The 17,252-nt window shown below is 46.1% G+C and overlaps 57 non-coding genes across 57 annotated transcripts; all 57 read left to right on the forward strand.

The window, feature by feature from the left end:
- The first annotated feature begins 27 nt into the window (after positions 1–27).
- On the forward strand, positions 28–146 carry LOC139394985 (5S ribosomal RNA). Its single transcript, XR_011630101.1, has one exon. It is a non-coding gene; the product is annotated as a 5S ribosomal RNA (ribosomal RNA).
- A 177-nt stretch (positions 147–323) lies between these two features.
- Positions 324–442, forward strand: LOC139394986 (5S ribosomal RNA). The gene has a single exon (XR_011630102.1). It is a non-coding gene; the product is annotated as a 5S ribosomal RNA (ribosomal RNA).
- A 260-nt stretch (positions 443–702) lies between these two features.
- On the forward strand, positions 703–821 carry LOC139394987 (5S ribosomal RNA). Its single transcript, XR_011630103.1, has one exon. It is a non-coding gene; the product is annotated as a 5S ribosomal RNA (ribosomal RNA).
- A 177-nt stretch (positions 822–998) lies between these two features.
- On the forward strand, positions 999–1,117 carry LOC139394988 (5S ribosomal RNA). Its single transcript, XR_011630104.1, has one exon. It is a non-coding gene; the product is annotated as a 5S ribosomal RNA (ribosomal RNA).
- Positions 1,118–1,294: 177 nt separating this feature from the next.
- On the forward strand, positions 1,295–1,413 carry LOC139394989 (5S ribosomal RNA). Its single transcript, XR_011630105.1, has one exon. It is a non-coding gene; the product is annotated as a 5S ribosomal RNA (ribosomal RNA).
- A 177-nt stretch (positions 1,414–1,590) lies between these two features.
- Positions 1,591–1,709, forward strand: LOC139394990 (5S ribosomal RNA). Its single transcript, XR_011630106.1, has one exon. It is a non-coding gene; the product is annotated as a 5S ribosomal RNA (ribosomal RNA).
- Positions 1,710–1,886: 177 nt separating this feature from the next.
- Positions 1,887–2,005, forward strand: LOC139394992 (5S ribosomal RNA). Its single transcript, XR_011630108.1, has one exon. It is a non-coding gene; the product is annotated as a 5S ribosomal RNA (ribosomal RNA).
- Positions 2,006–2,265: 260 nt separating this feature from the next.
- LOC139394993 (5S ribosomal RNA) lies at positions 2,266–2,384 on the forward strand. Its single transcript, XR_011630109.1, has one exon. It is a non-coding gene; the product is annotated as a 5S ribosomal RNA (ribosomal RNA).
- Positions 2,385–2,561: 177 nt separating this feature from the next.
- On the forward strand, positions 2,562–2,680 carry LOC139394994 (5S ribosomal RNA). Its single transcript, XR_011630110.1, has one exon. It is a non-coding gene; the product is annotated as a 5S ribosomal RNA (ribosomal RNA).
- A 177-nt stretch (positions 2,681–2,857) lies between these two features.
- Positions 2,858–2,976, forward strand: LOC139394995 (5S ribosomal RNA). The gene has a single exon (XR_011630111.1). It is a non-coding gene; the product is annotated as a 5S ribosomal RNA (ribosomal RNA).
- Positions 2,977–3,153: 177 nt separating this feature from the next.
- On the forward strand, positions 3,154–3,272 carry LOC139394997 (5S ribosomal RNA). Its single transcript, XR_011630112.1, has one exon. It is a non-coding gene; the product is annotated as a 5S ribosomal RNA (ribosomal RNA).
- Positions 3,273–3,449: 177 nt separating this feature from the next.
- Positions 3,450–3,568, forward strand: LOC139394998 (5S ribosomal RNA). Its single transcript, XR_011630113.1, has one exon. It is a non-coding gene; the product is annotated as a 5S ribosomal RNA (ribosomal RNA).
- A 177-nt stretch (positions 3,569–3,745) lies between these two features.
- LOC139394999 (5S ribosomal RNA) lies at positions 3,746–3,864 on the forward strand. The gene has a single exon (XR_011630114.1). It is a non-coding gene; the product is annotated as a 5S ribosomal RNA (ribosomal RNA).
- Positions 3,865–4,041: 177 nt separating this feature from the next.
- Positions 4,042–4,160, forward strand: LOC139395000 (5S ribosomal RNA). Its single transcript, XR_011630115.1, has one exon. It is a non-coding gene; the product is annotated as a 5S ribosomal RNA (ribosomal RNA).
- Positions 4,161–4,337: 177 nt separating this feature from the next.
- On the forward strand, positions 4,338–4,456 carry LOC139395001 (5S ribosomal RNA). The gene has a single exon (XR_011630116.1). It is a non-coding gene; the product is annotated as a 5S ribosomal RNA (ribosomal RNA).
- A 177-nt stretch (positions 4,457–4,633) lies between these two features.
- Positions 4,634–4,752, forward strand: LOC139395002 (5S ribosomal RNA). Its single transcript, XR_011630117.1, has one exon. It is a non-coding gene; the product is annotated as a 5S ribosomal RNA (ribosomal RNA).
- A 177-nt stretch (positions 4,753–4,929) lies between these two features.
- LOC139395004 (5S ribosomal RNA) lies at positions 4,930–5,048 on the forward strand. Its single transcript, XR_011630119.1, has one exon. It is a non-coding gene; the product is annotated as a 5S ribosomal RNA (ribosomal RNA).
- Positions 5,049–5,225: 177 nt separating this feature from the next.
- Positions 5,226–5,344, forward strand: LOC139395005 (5S ribosomal RNA). The gene has a single exon (XR_011630120.1). It is a non-coding gene; the product is annotated as a 5S ribosomal RNA (ribosomal RNA).
- A 177-nt stretch (positions 5,345–5,521) lies between these two features.
- On the forward strand, positions 5,522–5,640 carry LOC139395006 (5S ribosomal RNA). Its single transcript, XR_011630121.1, has one exon. It is a non-coding gene; the product is annotated as a 5S ribosomal RNA (ribosomal RNA).
- A 177-nt stretch (positions 5,641–5,817) lies between these two features.
- LOC139395007 (5S ribosomal RNA) lies at positions 5,818–5,936 on the forward strand. The gene has a single exon (XR_011630122.1). It is a non-coding gene; the product is annotated as a 5S ribosomal RNA (ribosomal RNA).
- Positions 5,937–6,113: 177 nt separating this feature from the next.
- On the forward strand, positions 6,114–6,232 carry LOC139395008 (5S ribosomal RNA). The gene has a single exon (XR_011630123.1). It is a non-coding gene; the product is annotated as a 5S ribosomal RNA (ribosomal RNA).
- Positions 6,233–6,409: 177 nt separating this feature from the next.
- LOC139395009 (5S ribosomal RNA) lies at positions 6,410–6,528 on the forward strand. The gene has a single exon (XR_011630124.1). It is a non-coding gene; the product is annotated as a 5S ribosomal RNA (ribosomal RNA).
- A 260-nt stretch (positions 6,529–6,788) lies between these two features.
- Positions 6,789–6,907, forward strand: LOC139395010 (5S ribosomal RNA). Its single transcript, XR_011630125.1, has one exon. It is a non-coding gene; the product is annotated as a 5S ribosomal RNA (ribosomal RNA).
- A 177-nt stretch (positions 6,908–7,084) lies between these two features.
- LOC139395011 (5S ribosomal RNA) lies at positions 7,085–7,203 on the forward strand. The gene has a single exon (XR_011630126.1). It is a non-coding gene; the product is annotated as a 5S ribosomal RNA (ribosomal RNA).
- A 177-nt stretch (positions 7,204–7,380) lies between these two features.
- On the forward strand, positions 7,381–7,499 carry LOC139395013 (5S ribosomal RNA). The gene has a single exon (XR_011630127.1). It is a non-coding gene; the product is annotated as a 5S ribosomal RNA (ribosomal RNA).
- A 177-nt stretch (positions 7,500–7,676) lies between these two features.
- LOC139395014 (5S ribosomal RNA) lies at positions 7,677–7,795 on the forward strand. The gene has a single exon (XR_011630128.1). It is a non-coding gene; the product is annotated as a 5S ribosomal RNA (ribosomal RNA).
- A 177-nt stretch (positions 7,796–7,972) lies between these two features.
- Positions 7,973–8,091, forward strand: LOC139395016 (5S ribosomal RNA). The gene has a single exon (XR_011630130.1). It is a non-coding gene; the product is annotated as a 5S ribosomal RNA (ribosomal RNA).
- A 177-nt stretch (positions 8,092–8,268) lies between these two features.
- On the forward strand, positions 8,269–8,387 carry LOC139395017 (5S ribosomal RNA). The gene has a single exon (XR_011630131.1). It is a non-coding gene; the product is annotated as a 5S ribosomal RNA (ribosomal RNA).
- Positions 8,388–8,564: 177 nt separating this feature from the next.
- On the forward strand, positions 8,565–8,683 carry LOC139395018 (5S ribosomal RNA). The gene has a single exon (XR_011630132.1). It is a non-coding gene; the product is annotated as a 5S ribosomal RNA (ribosomal RNA).
- A 177-nt stretch (positions 8,684–8,860) lies between these two features.
- LOC139395019 (5S ribosomal RNA) lies at positions 8,861–8,979 on the forward strand. Its single transcript, XR_011630133.1, has one exon. It is a non-coding gene; the product is annotated as a 5S ribosomal RNA (ribosomal RNA).
- Positions 8,980–9,156: 177 nt separating this feature from the next.
- LOC139395020 (5S ribosomal RNA) lies at positions 9,157–9,275 on the forward strand. The gene has a single exon (XR_011630134.1). It is a non-coding gene; the product is annotated as a 5S ribosomal RNA (ribosomal RNA).
- A 177-nt stretch (positions 9,276–9,452) lies between these two features.
- LOC139395021 (5S ribosomal RNA) lies at positions 9,453–9,571 on the forward strand. Its single transcript, XR_011630135.1, has one exon. It is a non-coding gene; the product is annotated as a 5S ribosomal RNA (ribosomal RNA).
- A 177-nt stretch (positions 9,572–9,748) lies between these two features.
- LOC139395022 (5S ribosomal RNA) lies at positions 9,749–9,867 on the forward strand. The gene has a single exon (XR_011630136.1). It is a non-coding gene; the product is annotated as a 5S ribosomal RNA (ribosomal RNA).
- A 177-nt stretch (positions 9,868–10,044) lies between these two features.
- Positions 10,045–10,163, forward strand: LOC139395023 (5S ribosomal RNA). The gene has a single exon (XR_011630137.1). It is a non-coding gene; the product is annotated as a 5S ribosomal RNA (ribosomal RNA).
- A 177-nt stretch (positions 10,164–10,340) lies between these two features.
- On the forward strand, positions 10,341–10,459 carry LOC139395024 (5S ribosomal RNA). The gene has a single exon (XR_011630138.1). It is a non-coding gene; the product is annotated as a 5S ribosomal RNA (ribosomal RNA).
- A 177-nt stretch (positions 10,460–10,636) lies between these two features.
- Positions 10,637–10,755, forward strand: LOC139395025 (5S ribosomal RNA). Its single transcript, XR_011630139.1, has one exon. It is a non-coding gene; the product is annotated as a 5S ribosomal RNA (ribosomal RNA).
- Positions 10,756–10,932: 177 nt separating this feature from the next.
- Positions 10,933–11,051, forward strand: LOC139395027 (5S ribosomal RNA). The gene has a single exon (XR_011630141.1). It is a non-coding gene; the product is annotated as a 5S ribosomal RNA (ribosomal RNA).
- Positions 11,052–11,228: 177 nt separating this feature from the next.
- Positions 11,229–11,347, forward strand: LOC139395029 (5S ribosomal RNA). Its single transcript, XR_011630142.1, has one exon. It is a non-coding gene; the product is annotated as a 5S ribosomal RNA (ribosomal RNA).
- A 177-nt stretch (positions 11,348–11,524) lies between these two features.
- Positions 11,525–11,643, forward strand: LOC139395030 (5S ribosomal RNA). The gene has a single exon (XR_011630143.1). It is a non-coding gene; the product is annotated as a 5S ribosomal RNA (ribosomal RNA).
- A 177-nt stretch (positions 11,644–11,820) lies between these two features.
- LOC139395031 (5S ribosomal RNA) lies at positions 11,821–11,939 on the forward strand. Its single transcript, XR_011630144.1, has one exon. It is a non-coding gene; the product is annotated as a 5S ribosomal RNA (ribosomal RNA).
- A 177-nt stretch (positions 11,940–12,116) lies between these two features.
- LOC139395032 (5S ribosomal RNA) lies at positions 12,117–12,235 on the forward strand. Its single transcript, XR_011630145.1, has one exon. It is a non-coding gene; the product is annotated as a 5S ribosomal RNA (ribosomal RNA).
- A 177-nt stretch (positions 12,236–12,412) lies between these two features.
- Positions 12,413–12,531, forward strand: LOC139395033 (5S ribosomal RNA). Its single transcript, XR_011630146.1, has one exon. It is a non-coding gene; the product is annotated as a 5S ribosomal RNA (ribosomal RNA).
- A 177-nt stretch (positions 12,532–12,708) lies between these two features.
- LOC139395034 (5S ribosomal RNA) lies at positions 12,709–12,827 on the forward strand. Its single transcript, XR_011630147.1, has one exon. It is a non-coding gene; the product is annotated as a 5S ribosomal RNA (ribosomal RNA).
- Positions 12,828–13,087: 260 nt separating this feature from the next.
- Positions 13,088–13,206, forward strand: LOC139395035 (5S ribosomal RNA). The gene has a single exon (XR_011630148.1). It is a non-coding gene; the product is annotated as a 5S ribosomal RNA (ribosomal RNA).
- Positions 13,207–13,383: 177 nt separating this feature from the next.
- Positions 13,384–13,502, forward strand: LOC139395036 (5S ribosomal RNA). Its single transcript, XR_011630149.1, has one exon. It is a non-coding gene; the product is annotated as a 5S ribosomal RNA (ribosomal RNA).
- Positions 13,503–13,679: 177 nt separating this feature from the next.
- LOC139395037 (5S ribosomal RNA) lies at positions 13,680–13,798 on the forward strand. Its single transcript, XR_011630150.1, has one exon. It is a non-coding gene; the product is annotated as a 5S ribosomal RNA (ribosomal RNA).
- Positions 13,799–13,975: 177 nt separating this feature from the next.
- LOC139395039 (5S ribosomal RNA) lies at positions 13,976–14,094 on the forward strand. Its single transcript, XR_011630152.1, has one exon. It is a non-coding gene; the product is annotated as a 5S ribosomal RNA (ribosomal RNA).
- Positions 14,095–14,271: 177 nt separating this feature from the next.
- On the forward strand, positions 14,272–14,390 carry LOC139395040 (5S ribosomal RNA). Its single transcript, XR_011630153.1, has one exon. It is a non-coding gene; the product is annotated as a 5S ribosomal RNA (ribosomal RNA).
- Positions 14,391–14,567: 177 nt separating this feature from the next.
- Positions 14,568–14,686, forward strand: LOC139395041 (5S ribosomal RNA). The gene has a single exon (XR_011630154.1). It is a non-coding gene; the product is annotated as a 5S ribosomal RNA (ribosomal RNA).
- Positions 14,687–14,936: 250 nt separating this feature from the next.
- On the forward strand, positions 14,937–15,055 carry LOC139395042 (5S ribosomal RNA). The gene has a single exon (XR_011630155.1). It is a non-coding gene; the product is annotated as a 5S ribosomal RNA (ribosomal RNA).
- Positions 15,056–15,232: 177 nt separating this feature from the next.
- Positions 15,233–15,351, forward strand: LOC139395043 (5S ribosomal RNA). Its single transcript, XR_011630156.1, has one exon. It is a non-coding gene; the product is annotated as a 5S ribosomal RNA (ribosomal RNA).
- A 177-nt stretch (positions 15,352–15,528) lies between these two features.
- On the forward strand, positions 15,529–15,647 carry LOC139395044 (5S ribosomal RNA). Its single transcript, XR_011630157.1, has one exon. It is a non-coding gene; the product is annotated as a 5S ribosomal RNA (ribosomal RNA).
- Positions 15,648–15,824: 177 nt separating this feature from the next.
- On the forward strand, positions 15,825–15,943 carry LOC139395045 (5S ribosomal RNA). The gene has a single exon (XR_011630158.1). It is a non-coding gene; the product is annotated as a 5S ribosomal RNA (ribosomal RNA).
- Positions 15,944–16,120: 177 nt separating this feature from the next.
- On the forward strand, positions 16,121–16,239 carry LOC139395046 (5S ribosomal RNA). Its single transcript, XR_011630159.1, has one exon. It is a non-coding gene; the product is annotated as a 5S ribosomal RNA (ribosomal RNA).
- Positions 16,240–16,416: 177 nt separating this feature from the next.
- On the forward strand, positions 16,417–16,535 carry LOC139395047 (5S ribosomal RNA). The gene has a single exon (XR_011630160.1). It is a non-coding gene; the product is annotated as a 5S ribosomal RNA (ribosomal RNA).
- A 177-nt stretch (positions 16,536–16,712) lies between these two features.
- LOC139395048 (5S ribosomal RNA) lies at positions 16,713–16,831 on the forward strand. The gene has a single exon (XR_011630161.1). It is a non-coding gene; the product is annotated as a 5S ribosomal RNA (ribosomal RNA).
- Positions 16,832–17,008: 177 nt separating this feature from the next.
- LOC139395050 (5S ribosomal RNA) lies at positions 17,009–17,127 on the forward strand. The gene has a single exon (XR_011630163.1). It is a non-coding gene; the product is annotated as a 5S ribosomal RNA (ribosomal RNA).
- The last annotated feature ends 125 nt before the right edge of the window (positions 17,128–17,252 follow it).

Here is a 17,252-nt window from a genome sequence, read left to right on the forward strand (position 1 = left end):
TTCATCCACTTTTTGAGATTGCCTTTCGCTTACGGCCACACCGGCCTGAGTACGCCTGATCTCGTCCGATCTCGGAAGCTAAGCAGGGTCGGGCCTGGTTAGTACTTGGATGGGAGACCGCCTGGGAATACCAGGTGCTGTAAGCTTTTTGTCACTGCCTTGTGGAATTTCAACTCTTTGTCCGTTTTTTCCCACAAGGCTGAAATATGTGCCCTCGCTTTGAAATAAGTAAGCAAGGTTAGTTTGTATTTCATCCAACAATCTGTACCACAAATTATGGCTACAGTATATGCAATTTCATCCACTTTTTGAGATTGCCTTTCGCTTACGGCCACACCGGCCTGAGTACGCCTGATCTCGTCCGATCTCGGAAGCTAAGCAGGGTCGGGCCTGGTTAGTACTTGGATGGGAGACCGCCTGGGAATACCAGGTGCTGTAAGCTTTTTGTCACTGCCTTGTGGAATTTCAACTCTTTGTCCGTTTTTTCCCACAAGGCTGAAATATGTGCCCTCGCTTTGAAATAAGTAAGCAAGGTTAGTTTGTATTTCATCCAACAATCTGTGCTACAAATTATGGCTACAGTATATGCAATTTCTTCCACTTTTTGAGTGACACAAAGATGCTTATCTAAATGGTGAAAATGCAACAGCTGTTAATCAGGCTCACTTTGACTTTACATAGTGCACCAAGAGATAGTTTCTCGCTTACGGCCACACCGGCCTGAGTACGCCTGATCTCGTCCGATCTCGGAAGCTAAGCAGGGTCGGGCCTGGTTAGTACTTGGATGGGAGACCGCCTGGGAATACCAGGTGCTGTAAGCTTTTTGTCACTGCCTTGTGGAATTTCAACTCTTTGTCCGTTTTTTCCCACAAGGCTGAAATATGTGCCCTCGCTTTGAAATAAGTAAGCAAGGTTAGTTTGTATTTCATCCAACAATCTGTACCACAAATTATGGCTACAGTATATGCAATTTCATCCACTTTTTGAGATTGCCTTTCGCTTACGGCCACACCGGCCTGAGTACGCCTGATCTCGTCCGATCTCGGAAGCTAAGCAGGGTCGGGCCTGGTTAGTACTTGGATGGGAGACCGCCTGGGAATACCAGGTGCTGTAAGCTTTTTGTCACTGCCTTGTGGAATTTCAACTCTTTGTCCGTTTTTTCCCACAAGGCTGAAATATGTGCCCTCGCTTTGAAATAAGTAAGCAAGGTTAGTTTGTATTTCATCCAACAATCTGTACCACAAATTATGGCTACAGTATATGCAATTTCATCCACTTTTTGAGATTGCCTTTCGCTTACGGCCACACCGGCCTGAGTACGCCTGATCTCGTCCGATCTCGGAAGCTAAGCAGGGTCGGGCCTGGTTAGTACTTGGATGGGAGACCGCCTGGGAATACCAGGTGCTGTAAGCTTTTTGTCACTGCCTTGTGGAATTTCAACTCTTTGTCCGTTTTTTCCCACAAGGCTGAAATATGTGCCCTCGCTTTGAAATAAGTAAGCAAGGTTAGTTTGTATTTCATCCAACAATCTGTACCACAAATTATGGCTACAGTATATGCAATTTCATCCACTTTTTGAGATTGCCTTTCGCTTACGGCCACACCGGCCTGAGTACGCCTGATCTCGTCCGATCTCGGAAGCTAAGCAGGGTCGGGCCTGGTTAGTACTTGGATGGGAGACCGCCTGGGAATACCAGGTGCTGTAAGCTTTTTGTCACTGCCTTGTGGAATTTCAACTCTTTGTCCGTTTTTTCCCACAAGGCTGAAATATGTGCCCTCGCTTTGAAATAAGTAAGCAAGGTTAGTTTGTATTTCATCCAACAATCTGTACCACAAATTATGGCTACAGTATATGCAATTTCATCCACTTTTTGAGATTGCCTTTCGCTTACGGCCACACCGGCCTGAGTACGCCTGATCTCGTCCGATCTCGGAAGCTAAGCAGGGTCGGGCCTGGTTAGTACTTGGATGGGAGACCGCCTGGGAATACCAGGTGCTGTAAGCTTTTTGTCACTGCCTTGTGGAATTTCAACTCTTTGTCCGTTTTTTCCCACAAGGCTGAAATATGTGCCCTCGCTTTGAAATAAGTAAGCAAGGTTAGTTTGTATTTCATCCAACAATCTGTGCTACAAATTATGGCTACAGTATATGCAATTTCTTCCACTTTTTGAGTGACACAAAGATGCTTATCTAAATGGTGAAAATGCAACAGCTGTTAATCAGGCTCACTTTGACTTTACATAGTGCACCAAGAGATAGTTTCTCGCTTACGGCCACACCGGCCTGAGTACGCCTGATCTCGTCCGATCTCGGAAGCTAAGCAGGGTCGGGCCTGGTTAGTACTTGGATGGGAGACCGCCTGGGAATACCAGGTGCTGTAAGCTTTTTGTCACTGCCTTGTGGAATTTCAACTCTTTGTCCGTTTTTTCCCACAAGGCTGAAATATGTGCCCTCGCTTTGAAATAAGTAAGCAAGGTTAGTTTGTATTTCATCCAACAATCTGTACCACAAATTATGGCTACAGTATATGCAATTTCATCCACTTTTTGAGATTGCCTTTCGCTTACGGCCACACCGGCCTGAGTACGCCTGATCTCGTCCGATCTCGGAAGCTAAGCAGGGTCGGGCCTGGTTAGTACTTGGATGGGAGACCGCCTGGGAATACCAGGTGCTGTAAGCTTTTTGTCACTGCCTTGTGGAATTTCAACTCTTTGTCCGTTTTTTCCCACAAGGCTGAAATATGTGCCCTCGCTTTGAAATAAGTAAGCAAGGTTAGTTTGTATTTCATCCAACAATCTGTACCACAAATTATGGCTACAGTATATGCAATTTCATCCACTTTTTGAGATTGCCTTTCGCTTACGGCCACACCGGCCTGAGTACGCCTGATCTCGTCCGATCTCGGAAGCTAAGCAGGGTCGGGCCTGGTTAGTACTTGGATGGGAGACCGCCTGGGAATACCAGGTGCTGTAAGCTTTTTGTCACTGCCTTGTGGAATTTCAACTCTTTGTCCGTTTTTTCCCACAAGGCTGAAATATGTGCCCTCGCTTTGAAATAAGTAAGCAAGGTTAGTTTGTATTTCATCCAACAATCTGTACCACAAATTATGGCTACAGTATATGCAATTTCATCCACTTTTTGAGATTGCCTTTCGCTTACGGCCACACCGGCCTGAGTACGCCTGATCTCGTCCGATCTCGGAAGCTAAGCAGGGTCGGGCCTGGTTAGTACTTGGATGGGAGACCGCCTGGGAATACCAGGTGCTGTAAGCTTTTTGTCACTGCCTTGTGGAATTTCAACTCTTTGTCCGTTTTTTCCCACAAGGCTGAAATATGTGCCCTCGCTTTGAAATAAGTAAGCAAGGTTAGTTTGTATTTCATCCAACAATCTGTACCACAAATTATGGCTACAGTATATGCAATTTCATCCACTTTTTGAGATTGCCTTTCGCTTACGGCCACACCGGCCTGAGTACGCCTGATCTCGTCCGATCTCGGAAGCTAAGCAGGGTCGGGCCTGGTTAGTACTTGGATGGGAGACCGCCTGGGAATACCAGGTGCTGTAAGCTTTTTGTCACTGCCTTGTGGAATTTCAACTCTTTGTCCGTTTTTTCCCACAAGGCTGAAATATGTGCCCTCGCTTTGAAATAAGTAAGCAAGGTTAGTTTGTATTTCATCCAACAATCTGTACCACAAATTATGGCTACAGTATATGCAATTTCATCCACTTTTTGAGATTGCCTTTCGCTTACGGCCACACCGGCCTGAGTACGCCTGATCTCGTCCGATCTCGGAAGCTAAGCAGGGTCGGGCCTGGTTAGTACTTGGATGGGAGACCGCCTGGGAATACCAGGTGCTGTAAGCTTTTTGTCACTGCCTTGTGGAATTTCAACTCTTTGTCCGTTTTTTCCCACAAGGCTGAAATATGTGCCCTCGCTTTGAAATAAGTAAGCAAGGTTAGTTTGTATTTCATCCAACAATCTGTACCACAAATTATGGCTACAGTATATGCAATTTCATCCACTTTTTGAGATTGCCTTTCGCTTACGGCCACACCGGCCTGAGTACGCCTGATCTCGTCCGATCTCGGAAGCTAAGCAGGGTCGGGCCTGGTTAGTACTTGGATGGGAGACCGCCTGGGAATACCAGGTGCTGTAAGCTTTTTGTCACTGCCTTGTGGAATTTCAACTCTTTGTCCGTTTTTTCCCACAAGGCTGAAATATGTGCCCTCGCTTTGAAATAAGTAAGCAAGGTTAGTTTGTATTTCATCCAACAATCTGTACCACAAATTATGGCTACAGTATATGCAATTTCATCCACTTTTTGAGATTGCCTTTCGCTTACGGCCACACCGGCCTGAGTACGCCTGATCTCGTCCGATCTCGGAAGCTAAGCAGGGTCGGGCCTGGTTAGTACTTGGATGGGAGACCGCCTGGGAATACCAGGTGCTGTAAGCTTTTTGTCACTGCCTTGTGGAATTTCAACTCTTTGTCCGTTTTTTCCCACAAGGCTGAAATATGTGCCCTCGCTTTGAAATAAGTAAGCAAGGTTAGTTTGTATTTCATCCAACAATCTGTACCACAAATTATGGCTACAGTATATGCAATTTCATCCACTTTTTGAGATTGCCTTTCGCTTACGGCCACACCGGCCTGAGTACGCCTGATCTCGTCCGATCTCGGAAGCTAAGCAGGGTCGGGCCTGGTTAGTACTTGGATGGGAGACCGCCTGGGAATACCAGGTGCTGTAAGCTTTTTGTCACTGCCTTGTGGAATTTCAACTCTTTGTCCGTTTTTTCCCACAAGGCTGAAATATGTGCCCTCGCTTTGAAATAAGTAAGCAAGGTTAGTTTGTATTTCATCCAACAATCTGTACCACAAATTATGGCTACAGTATATGCAATTTCATCCACTTTTTGAGATTGCCTTTCGCTTACGGCCACACCGGCCTGAGTACGCCTGATCTCGTCCGATCTCGGAAGCTAAGCAGGGTCGGGCCTGGTTAGTACTTGGATGGGAGACCGCCTGGGAATACCAGGTGCTGTAAGCTTTTTGTCACTGCCTTGTGGAATTTCAACTCTTTGTCCGTTTTTTCCCACAAGGCTGAAATATGTGCCCTCGCTTTGAAATAAGTAAGCAAGGTTAGTTTGTATTTCATCCAACAATCTGTACCACAAATTATGGCTACAGTATATGCAATTTCATCCACTTTTTGAGATTGCCTTTCGCTTACGGCCACACCGGCCTGAGTACGCCTGATCTCGTCCGATCTCGGAAGCTAAGCAGGGTCGGGCCTGGTTAGTACTTGGATGGGAGACCGCCTGGGAATACCAGGTGCTGTAAGCTTTTTGTCACTGCCTTGTGGAATTTCAACTCTTTGTCCGTTTTTTCCCACAAGGCTGAAATATGTGCCCTCGCTTTGAAATAAGTAAGCAAGGTTAGTTTGTATTTCATCCAACAATCTGTACCACAAATTATGGCTACAGTATATGCAATTTCATCCACTTTTTGAGATTGCCTTTCGCTTACGGCCACACCGGCCTGAGTACGCCTGATCTCGTCCGATCTCGGAAGCTAAGCAGGGTCGGGCCTGGTTAGTACTTGGATGGGAGACCGCCTGGGAATACCAGGTGCTGTAAGCTTTTTGTCACTGCCTTGTGGAATTTCAACTCTTTGTCCGTTTTTTCCCACAAGGCTGAAATATGTGCCCTCGCTTTGAAATAAGTAAGCAAGGTTAGTTTGTATTTCATCCAACAATCTGTACCACAAATTATGGCTACAGTATATGCAATTTCATCCACTTTTTGAGATTGCCTTTCGCTTACGGCCACACCGGCCTGAGTACGCCTGATCTCGTCCGATCTCGGAAGCTAAGCAGGGTCGGGCCTGGTTAGTACTTGGATGGGAGACCGCCTGGGAATACCAGGTGCTGTAAGCTTTTTGTCACTGCCTTGTGGAATTTCAACTCTTTGTCCGTTTTTTCCCACAAGGCTGAAATATGTGCCCTCGCTTTGAAATAAGTAAGCAAGGTTAGTTTGTATTTCATCCAACAATCTGTACCACAAATTATGGCTACAGTATATGCAATTTCATCCACTTTTTGAGATTGCCTTTCGCTTACGGCCACACCGGCCTGAGTACGCCTGATCTCGTCCGATCTCGGAAGCTAAGCAGGGTCGGGCCTGGTTAGTACTTGGATGGGAGACCGCCTGGGAATACCAGGTGCTGTAAGCTTTTTGTCACTGCCTTGTGGAATTTCAACTCTTTGTCCGTTTTTTCCCACAAGGCTGAAATATGTGCCCTCGCTTTGAAATAAGTAAGCAAGGTTAGTTTGTATTTCATCCAACAATCTGTACCACAAATTATGGCTACAGTATATGCAATTTCATCCACTTTTTGAGATTGCCTTTCGCTTACGGCCACACCGGCCTGAGTACGCCTGATCTCGTCCGATCTCGGAAGCTAAGCAGGGTCGGGCCTGGTTAGTACTTGGATGGGAGACCGCCTGGGAATACCAGGTGCTGTAAGCTTTTTGTCACTGCCTTGTGGAATTTCAACTCTTTGTCCGTTTTTTCCCACAAGGCTGAAATATGTGCCCTCGCTTTGAAATAAGTAAGCAAGGTTAGTTTGTATTTCATCCAACAATCTGTGCTACAAATTATGGCTACAGTATATGCAATTTCTTCCACTTTTTGAGTGACACAAAGATGCTTATCTAAATGGTGAAAATGCAACAGCTGTTAATCAGGCTCACTTTGACTTTACATAGTGCACCAAGAGATAGTTTCTCGCTTACGGCCACACCGGCCTGAGTACGCCTGATCTCGTCCGATCTCGGAAGCTAAGCAGGGTCGGGCCTGGTTAGTACTTGGATGGGAGACCGCCTGGGAATACCAGGTGCTGTAAGCTTTTTGTCACTGCCTTGTGGAATTTCAACTCTTTGTCCGTTTTTTCCCACAAGGCTGAAATATGTGCCCTCGCTTTGAAATAAGTAAGCAAGGTTAGTTTGTATTTCATCCAACAATCTGTACCACAAATTATGGCTACAGTATATGCAATTTCATCCACTTTTTGAGATTGCCTTTCGCTTACGGCCACACCGGCCTGAGTACGCCTGATCTCGTCCGATCTCGGAAGCTAAGCAGGGTCGGGCCTGGTTAGTACTTGGATGGGAGACCGCCTGGGAATACCAGGTGCTGTAAGCTTTTTGTCACTGCCTTGTGGAATTTCAACTCTTTGTCCGTTTTTTCCCACAAGGCTGAAATATGTGCCCTCGCTTTGAAATAAGTAAGCAAGGTTAGTTTGTATTTCATCCAACAATCTGTACCACAAATTATGGCTACAGTATATGCAATTTCATCCACTTTTTGAGATTGCCTTTCGCTTACGGCCACACCGGCCTGAGTACGCCTGATCTCGTCCGATCTCGGAAGCTAAGCAGGGTCGGGCCTGGTTAGTACTTGGATGGGAGACCGCCTGGGAATACCAGGTGCTGTAAGCTTTTTGTCACTGCCTTGTGGAATTTCAACTCTTTGTCCGTTTTTTCCCACAAGGCTGAAATATGTGCCCTCGCTTTGAAATAAGTAAGCAAGGTTAGTTTGTATTTCATCCAACAATCTGTACCACAAATTATGGCTACAGTATATGCAATTTCATCCACTTTTTGAGATTGCCTTTCGCTTACGGCCACACCGGCCTGAGTACGCCTGATCTCGTCCGATCTCGGAAGCTAAGCAGGGTCGGGCCTGGTTAGTACTTGGATGGGAGACCGCCTGGGAATACCAGGTGCTGTAAGCTTTTTGTCACTGCCTTGTGGAATTTCAACTCTTTGTCCGTTTTTTCCCACAAGGCTGAAATATGTGCCCTCGCTTTGAAATAAGTAAGCAAGGTTAGTTTGTATTTCATCCAACAATCTGTACCACAAATTATGGCTACAGTATATGCAATTTCATCCACTTTTTGAGATTGCCTTTCGCTTACGGCCACACCGGCCTGAGTACGCCTGATCTCGTCCGATCTCGGAAGCTAAGCAGGGTCGGGCCTGGTTAGTACTTGGATGGGAGACCGCCTGGGAATACCAGGTGCTGTAAGCTTTTTGTCACTGCCTTGTGGAATTTCAACTCTTTGTCCGTTTTTTCCCACAAGGCTGAAATATGTGCCCTCGCTTTGAAATAAGTAAGCAAGGTTAGTTTGTATTTCATCCAACAATCTGTACCACAAATTATGGCTACAGTATATGCAATTTCATCCACTTTTTGAGATTGCCTTTCGCTTACGGCCACACCGGCCTGAGTACGCCTGATCTCGTCCGATCTCGGAAGCTAAGCAGGGTCGGGCCTGGTTAGTACTTGGATGGGAGACCGCCTGGGAATACCAGGTGCTGTAAGCTTTTTGTCACTGCCTTGTGGAATTTCAACTCTTTGTCCGTTTTTTCCCACAAGGCTGAAATATGTGCCCTCGCTTTGAAATAAGTAAGCAAGGTTAGTTTGTATTTCATCCAACAATCTGTACCACAAATTATGGCTACAGTATATGCAATTTCATCCACTTTTTGAGATTGCCTTTCGCTTACGGCCACACCGGCCTGAGTACGCCTGATCTCGTCCGATCTCGGAAGCTAAGCAGGGTCGGGCCTGGTTAGTACTTGGATGGGAGACCGCCTGGGAATACCAGGTGCTGTAAGCTTTTTGTCACTGCCTTGTGGAATTTCAACTCTTTGTCCGTTTTTTCCCACAAGGCTGAAATATGTGCCCTCGCTTTGAAATAAGTAAGCAAGGTTAGTTTGTATTTCATCCAACAATCTGTACCACAAATTATGGCTACAGTATATGCAATTTCATCCACTTTTTGAGATTGCCTTTCGCTTACGGCCACACCGGCCTGAGTACGCCTGATCTCGTCCGATCTCGGAAGCTAAGCAGGGTCGGGCCTGGTTAGTACTTGGATGGGAGACCGCCTGGGAATACCAGGTGCTGTAAGCTTTTTGTCACTGCCTTGTGGAATTTCAACTCTTTGTCCGTTTTTTCCCACAAGGCTGAAATATGTGCCCTCGCTTTGAAATAAGTAAGCAAGGTTAGTTTGTATTTCATCCAACAATCTGTACCACAAATTATGGCTACAGTATATGCAATTTCATCCACTTTTTGAGATTGCCTTTCGCTTACGGCCACACCGGCCTGAGTACGCCTGATCTCGTCCGATCTCGGAAGCTAAGCAGGGTCGGGCCTGGTTAGTACTTGGATGGGAGACCGCCTGGGAATACCAGGTGCTGTAAGCTTTTTGTCACTGCCTTGTGGAATTTCAACTCTTTGTCCGTTTTTTCCCACAAGGCTGAAATATGTGCCCTCGCTTTGAAATAAGTAAGCAAGGTTAGTTTGTATTTCATCCAACAATCTGTACCACAAATTATGGCTACAGTATATGCAATTTCATCCACTTTTTGAGATTGCCTTTCGCTTACGGCCACACCGGCCTGAGTACGCCTGATCTCGTCCGATCTCGGAAGCTAAGCAGGGTCGGGCCTGGTTAGTACTTGGATGGGAGACCGCCTGGGAATACCAGGTGCTGTAAGCTTTTTGTCACTGCCTTGTGGAATTTCAACTCTTTGTCCGTTTTTTCCCACAAGGCTGAAATATGTGCCCTCGCTTTGAAATAAGTAAGCAAGGTTAGTTTGTATTTCATCCAACAATCTGTACCACAAATTATGGCTACAGTATATGCAATTTCATCCACTTTTTGAGATTGCCTTTCGCTTACGGCCACACCGGCCTGAGTACGCCTGATCTCGTCCGATCTCGGAAGCTAAGCAGGGTCGGGCCTGGTTAGTACTTGGATGGGAGACCGCCTGGGAATACCAGGTGCTGTAAGCTTTTTGTCACTGCCTTGTGGAATTTCAACTCTTTGTCCGTTTTTTCCCACAAGGCTGAAATATGTGCCCTCGCTTTGAAATAAGTAAGCAAGGTTAGTTTGTATTTCATCCAACAATCTGTACCACAAATTATGGCTACAGTATATGCAATTTCATCCACTTTTTGAGATTGCCTTTCGCTTACGGCCACACCGGCCTGAGTACGCCTGATCTCGTCCGATCTCGGAAGCTAAGCAGGGTCGGGCCTGGTTAGTACTTGGATGGGAGACCGCCTGGGAATACCAGGTGCTGTAAGCTTTTTGTCACTGCCTTGTGGAATTTCAACTCTTTGTCCGTTTTTTCCCACAAGGCTGAAATATGTGCCCTCGCTTTGAAATAAGTAAGCAAGGTTAGTTTGTATTTCATCCAACAATCTGTACCACAAATTATGGCTACAGTATATGCAATTTCATCCACTTTTTGAGATTGCCTTTCGCTTACGGCCACACCGGCCTGAGTACGCCTGATCTCGTCCGATCTCGGAAGCTAAGCAGGGTCGGGCCTGGTTAGTACTTGGATGGGAGACCGCCTGGGAATACCAGGTGCTGTAAGCTTTTTGTCACTGCCTTGTGGAATTTCAACTCTTTGTCCGTTTTTTCCCACAAGGCTGAAATATGTGCCCTCGCTTTGAAATAAGTAAGCAAGGTTAGTTTGTATTTCATCCAACAATCTGTACCACAAATTATGGCTACAGTATATGCAATTTCATCCACTTTTTGAGATTGCCTTTCGCTTACGGCCACACCGGCCTGAGTACGCCTGATCTCGTCCGATCTCGGAAGCTAAGCAGGGTCGGGCCTGGTTAGTACTTGGATGGGAGACCGCCTGGGAATACCAGGTGCTGTAAGCTTTTTGTCACTGCCTTGTGGAATTTCAACTCTTTGTCCGTTTTTTCCCACAAGGCTGAAATATGTGCCCTCGCTTTGAAATAAGTAAGCAAGGTTAGTTTGTATTTCATCCAACAATCTGTACCACAAATTATGGCTACAGTATATGCAATTTCATCCACTTTTTGAGATTGCCTTTCGCTTACGGCCACACCGGCCTGAGTACGCCTGATCTCGTCCGATCTCGGAAGCTAAGCAGGGTCGGGCCTGGTTAGTACTTGGATGGGAGACCGCCTGGGAATACCAGGTGCTGTAAGCTTTTTGTCACTGCCTTGTGGAATTTCAACTCTTTGTCCGTTTTTTCCCACAAGGCTGAAATATGTGCCCTCGCTTTGAAATAAGTAAGCAAGGTTAGTTTGTATTTCATCCAACAATCTGTACCACAAATTATGGCTACAGTATATGCAATTTCATCCACTTTTTGAGATTGCCTTTCGCTTACGGCCACACCGGCCTGAGTACGCCTGATCTCGTCCGATCTCGGAAGCTAAGCAGGGTCGGGCCTGGTTAGTACTTGGATGGGAGACCGCCTGGGAATACCAGGTGCTGTAAGCTTTTTGTCACTGCCTTGTGGAATTTCAACTCTTTGTCCGTTTTTTCCCACAAGGCTGAAATATGTGCCCTCGCTTTGAAATAAGTAAGCAAGGTTAGTTTGTATTTCATCCAACAATCTGTACCACAAATTATGGCTACAGTATATGCAATTTCATCCACTTTTTGAGATTGCCTTTCGCTTACGGCCACACCGGCCTGAGTACGCCTGATCTCGTCCGATCTCGGAAGCTAAGCAGGGTCGGGCCTGGTTAGTACTTGGATGGGAGACCGCCTGGGAATACCAGGTGCTGTAAGCTTTTTGTCACTGCCTTGTGGAATTTCAACTCTTTGTCCGTTTTTTCCCACAAGGCTGAAATATGTGCCCTCGCTTTGAAATAAGTAAGCAAGGTTAGTTTGTATTTCATCCAACAATCTGTACCACAAATTATGGCTACAGTATATGCAATTTCATCCACTTTTTGAGATTGCCTTTCGCTTACGGCCACACCGGCCTGAGTACGCCTGATCTCGTCCGATCTCGGAAGCTAAGCAGGGTCGGGCCTGGTTAGTACTTGGATGGGAGACCGCCTGGGAATACCAGGTGCTGTAAGCTTTTTGTCACTGCCTTGTGGAATTTCAACTCTTTGTCCGTTTTTTCCCACAAGGCTGAAATATGTGCCCTCGCTTTGAAATAAGTAAGCAAGGTTAGTTTGTATTTCATCCAACAATCTGTACCACAAATTATGGCTACAGTATATGCAATTTCATCCACTTTTTGAGATTGCCTTTCGCTTACGGCCACACCGGCCTGAGTACGCCTGATCTCGTCCGATCTCGGAAGCTAAGCAGGGTCGGGCCTGGTTAGTACTTGGATGGGAGACCGCCTGGGAATACCAGGTGCTGTAAGCTTTTTGTCACTGCCTTGTGGAATTTCAACTCTTTGTCCGTTTTTTCCCACAAGGCTGAAATATGTGCCCTCGCTTTGAAATAAGTAAGCAAGGTTAGTTTGTATTTCATCCAACAATCTGTACCACAAATTATGGCTACAGTATATGCAATTTCATCCACTTTTTGAGATTGCCTTTCGCTTACGGCCACACCGGCCTGAGTACGCCTGATCTCGTCCGATCTCGGAAGCTAAGCAGGGTCGGGCCTGGTTAGTACTTGGATGGGAGACCGCCTGGGAATACCAGGTGCTGTAAGCTTTTTGTCACTGCCTTGTGGAATTTCAACTCTTTGTCCGTTTTTTCCCACAAGGCTGAAATATGTGCCCTCGCTTTGAAATAAGTAAGCAAGGTTAGTTTGTATTTCATCCAACAATCTGTACCACAAATTATGGCTACAGTATATGCAATTTCATCCACTTTTTGAGATTGCCTTTCGCTTACGGCCACACCGGCCTGAGTACGCCTGATCTCGTCCGATCTCGGAAGCTAAGCAGGGTCGGGCCTGGTTAGTACTTGGATGGGAGACCGCCTGGGAATACCAGGTGCTGTAAGCTTTTTGTCACTGCCTTGTGGAATTTCAACTCTTTGTCCGTTTTTTCCCACAAGGCTGAAATATGTGCCCTCGCTTTGAAATAAGTAAGCAAGGTTAGTTTGTATTTCATCCAACAATCTGTGCTACAAATTATGGCTACAGTATATGCAATTTCTTCCACTTTTTGAGTGACACAAAGATGCTTATCTAAATGGTGAAAATGCAACAGCTGTTAATCAGGCTCACTTTGACTTTACATAGTGCACCAAGAGATAGCTTCTCGCTTACGGCCACACCGGCCTGAGTACGCCTGATCTCGTCCGATCTCGGAAGCTAAGCAGGGTCGGGCCTGGTTAGTACTTGGATGGGAGACCGCCTGGGAATACCAGGTGCTGTAAGCTTTTTGTCACTGCCTTGTGGAATTTCAACTCTTTGTCCGTTTTTTCCCACAAGGCTGAAATATGTGCCCTCGCTTTGAAATAAGTAAGCAAGGTTAGTTTGTATTTCATCCAACAATCTGTACCACAAATTATGGCTACAGTATATGCAATTTCATCCACTTTTTGAGATTGCCTTTCGCTTACGGCCACACCGGCCTGAGTACGCCTGATCTCGTCCGATCTCGGAAGCTAAGCAGGGTCGGGCCTGGTTAGTACTTGGATGGGAGACCGCCTGGGAATACCAGGTGCTGTAAGCTTTTTGTCACTGCCTTGTGGAATTTCAACTCTTTGTCCGTTTTTTCCCACAAGGCTGAAATATGTGCCCTCGCTTTGAAATAAGTAAGCAAGGTTAGTTTGTATTTCATCCAACAATCTGTACCACAAATTATGGCTACAGTATATGCAATTTCATCCACTTTTTGAGATTGCCTTTCGCTTACGGCCACACCGGCCTGAGTACGCCTGATCTCGTCCGATCTCGGAAGCTAAGCAGGGTCGGGCCTGGTTAGTACTTGGATGGGAGACCGCCTGGGAATACCAGGTGCTGTAAGCTTTTTGTCACTGCCTTGTGGAATTTCAACTCTTTGTCCGTTTTTTCCCACAAGGCTGAAATATGTGCCCTCGCTTTGAAATAAGTAAGCAAGGTTAGTTTGTATTTCATCCAACAATCTGTACCACAAATTATGGCTACAGTATATGCAATTTCATCCACTTTTTGAGATTGCCTTTCGCTTACGGCCACACCGGCCTGAGTACGCCTGATCTCGTCCGATCTCGGAAGCTAAGCAGGGTCGGGCCTGGTTAGTACTTGGATGGGAGACCGCCTGGGAATACCAGGTGCTGTAAGCTTTTTGTCACTGCCTTGTGGAATTTCAACTCTTTGTCCGTTTTTTCCCACAAGGCTGAAATATGTGCCCTCGCTTTGAAATAAGTAAGCAAGGTTAGTTTGTATTTCATCCAACAATCTGTACCACAAATTATGGCTACAGTATATGCAATTTCATCCACTTTTTGAGATTGCCTTTCGCTTACGGCCACACCGGCCTGAGTACGCCTGATCTCGTCCGATCTCGGAAGCTAAGCAGGGTCGGGCCTGGTTAGTACTTGGATGGGAGACCGCCTGGGAATACCAGGTGCTGTAAGCTTTTTGTCACTGCCTTGTGGAATTTCAACTCTTTGTCCGTTTTTTCCCACAAGGCTGAAATATGTGCCCTCGCTTTGAAATAAGTAAGCAAGGTTAGTTTGTATTTCATCCAACAATCTGTACCACAAATTATGGCTACAGTATATGCAATTTCATCCACTTTTTGAGATTGCCTTTCGCTTACGGCCACACCGGCCTGAGTACGCCTGATCTCGTCCGATCTCGGAAGCTAAGCAGGGTCGGGCCTGGTTAGTACTTGGATGGGAGACCGCCTGGGAATACCAGGTGCTGTAAGCTTTTTGTCACTGCCTTGTGGAATTTCAACTCTTTGTCCGTTTTTTCCCACAAGGCTGAAATATGTGCCCTCGCTTTGAAATAAGTAAGCAAGGTTAGTTTGTATTTCATCCAACAATCTGTGCTACAAATTATGGCTACAGTATATGCAATTTCTTCTTTTTGAGTGACACAAAGATGCTTATCTAAATGGTGAAAATGCAACAGCTTTAATGCTCACTTTGACTTTACATAGTGCCAAGAGATAGTTTTCGCTTACGGCCACACCGGCCTGAGTACGCCTGATCTCGTCCGATCTCGGAAGCTAAGCAGGGTCGGGCCTGGTTAGTACTTGGATGGGAGACCGCCTGGGAATACCAGGTGCTGTAAGCTTTTTGTCACTGCCTTGTGGAATTTCAACTCTTTGTCCGTTTTTTCCCACAAGGCTGAAATATGTGCCCTCGCTTTGAAATAAGTAAGCAAGGTTAGTTTGTATTTCATCCAACAATCTGTACCACAAATTATGGCTACAGTATATGCAATTTCATCCACTTTTTGAGATTGCCTTTCGCTTACGGCCACACCGGCCTGAGTACGCCTGATCTCGTCCGATCTCGGAAGCTAAGCAGGGTCGGGCCTGGTTAGTACTTGGATGGGAGACCGCCTGGGAATACCAGGTGCTGTAAGCTTTTTGTCACTGCCTTGTGGAATTTCAACTCTTTGTCCGTTTTTTCCCACAAGGCTGAAATATGTGCCCTCGCTTTGAAATAAGTAAGCAAGGTTAGTTTGTATTTCATCCAACAATCTGTACCACAAATTATGGCTACAGTATATGCAATTTCATCCACTTTTTGAGATTGCCTTTCGCTTACGGCCACACCGGCCTGAGTACGCCTGATCTCGTCCGATCTCGGAAGCTAAGCAGGGTCGGGCCTGGTTAGTACTTGGATGGGAGACCGCCTGGGAATACCAGGTGCTGTAAGCTTTTTGTCACTGCCTTGTGGAATTTCAACTCTTTGTCCGTTTTTTCCCACAAGGCTGAAATATGTGCCCTCGCTTTGAAATAAGTAAGCAAGGTTAGTTTGTATTTCATCCAACAATCTGTACCACAAATTATGGCTACAGTATATGCAATTTCATCCACTTTTTGAGATTGCCTTTCGCTTACGGCCACACCGGCCTGAGTACGCCTGATCTCGTCCGATCTCGGAAGCTAAGCAGGGTCGGGCCTGGTTAGTACTTGGATGGGAGACCGCCTGGGAATACCAGGTGCTGTAAGCTTTTTGTCACTGCCTTGTGGAATTTCAACTCTTTGTCCGTTTTTTCCCACAAGGCTGAAATATGTGCCCTCGCTTTGAAATAAGTAAGCAAGGTTAGTTTGTATTTCATCCAACAATCTGTACCACAAATTATGGCTACAGTATATGCAATTTCATCCACTTTTTGAGATTGCCTTTCGCTTACGGCCACACCGGCCTGAGTACGCCTGATCTCGTCCGATCTCGGAAGCTAAGCAGGGTCGGGCCTGGTTAGTACTTGGATGGGAGACCGCCTGGGAATACCAGGTGCTGTAAGCTTTTTGTCACTGCCTTGTGGAATTTCAACTCTTTGTCCGTTTTTTCCCACAAGGCTGAAATATGTGCCCTCGCTTTGAAATAAGTAAGCAAGGTTAGTTTGTATTTCATCCAACAATCTGTGCTACAAATTATGGCTACAGTATATGCAATTTCATCCACTTTTTGAGATTGCCTTTCGCTTACGGCCACACCGGCCTGAGTACGCCTGATCTCGTCCGATCTCGGAAGCTAAGCAGGGTCGGGCCTGGTTAGTACTTGGATGGGAGACCGCCTGGGAATACCAGGTGCTGTAAGCTTTTTGTCACTGCCTTGTGGAATTTCAACTCTTTGTCCGTTTTTTCCCACAAGGCTGAAATATGTGCCCTCGCTTTGAAATAAGTAAGCAAGGTTAGTTTGTATTTCATCCAACAATCTGTACCACAAATTATGGCTACAGTATATGCAATTTCATCCACTTTTTGAGATTGCCTTTCGCTTACGGCCACACCGGCCTGAGTACGCCTGATCTCGTCCGATCTCGGAAGCTAAGCAGGGTCGGGCCTGGTTAGTACTTGGATGGGAGACCGCCTGGGAATACCAGGTGCTGTAAGCTTTTTGTCACTGCCTTGTGGAATTTCAACTCTTTGTCCGTTTTTTCCCACAAGGCTGAAATATGTGCCCTCGCTTTGAAATAAGTAAGCAAGGTTAGTTTGTATTTCATCCAACAATCTGTACCACAAATTATGGCTACAGTATATGCAATTTCATCCACTTTTTGAGATTGCCTTTCGCTTACGGCCACACCGGCCTGAGTACGCCTGATCTCGTCCGATCTCGGAAGCTAAGCAGGGTCGGGCCTGGTTAGTACTTGGATGGGAGACCGCCTGGGAATACCAGGTGCTGTAAGCTTTTTGTCACTGCCTTGTGGAATTTCAACTCTTTGTCCGTTTTTTCCCACAAGGCTGAAATATGTGCCCTCGCTTTGAAATAAGTAAGCAAGGTTAGTTTGTATTTCATCCAACAATCTGTACCAC

Source organism: Oncorhynchus clarkii, unplaced genomic scaffold (assembly GCF_045791955.1).
Source record: "Oncorhynchus clarkii lewisi isolate Uvic-CL-2024 unplaced genomic scaffold, UVic_Ocla_1.0 unplaced_contig_1042_pilon_pilon, whole genome shotgun sequence".
NCBI lineage: Eukaryota > Metazoa > Chordata > Actinopteri > Salmoniformes > Salmonidae > Oncorhynchus > Oncorhynchus clarkii.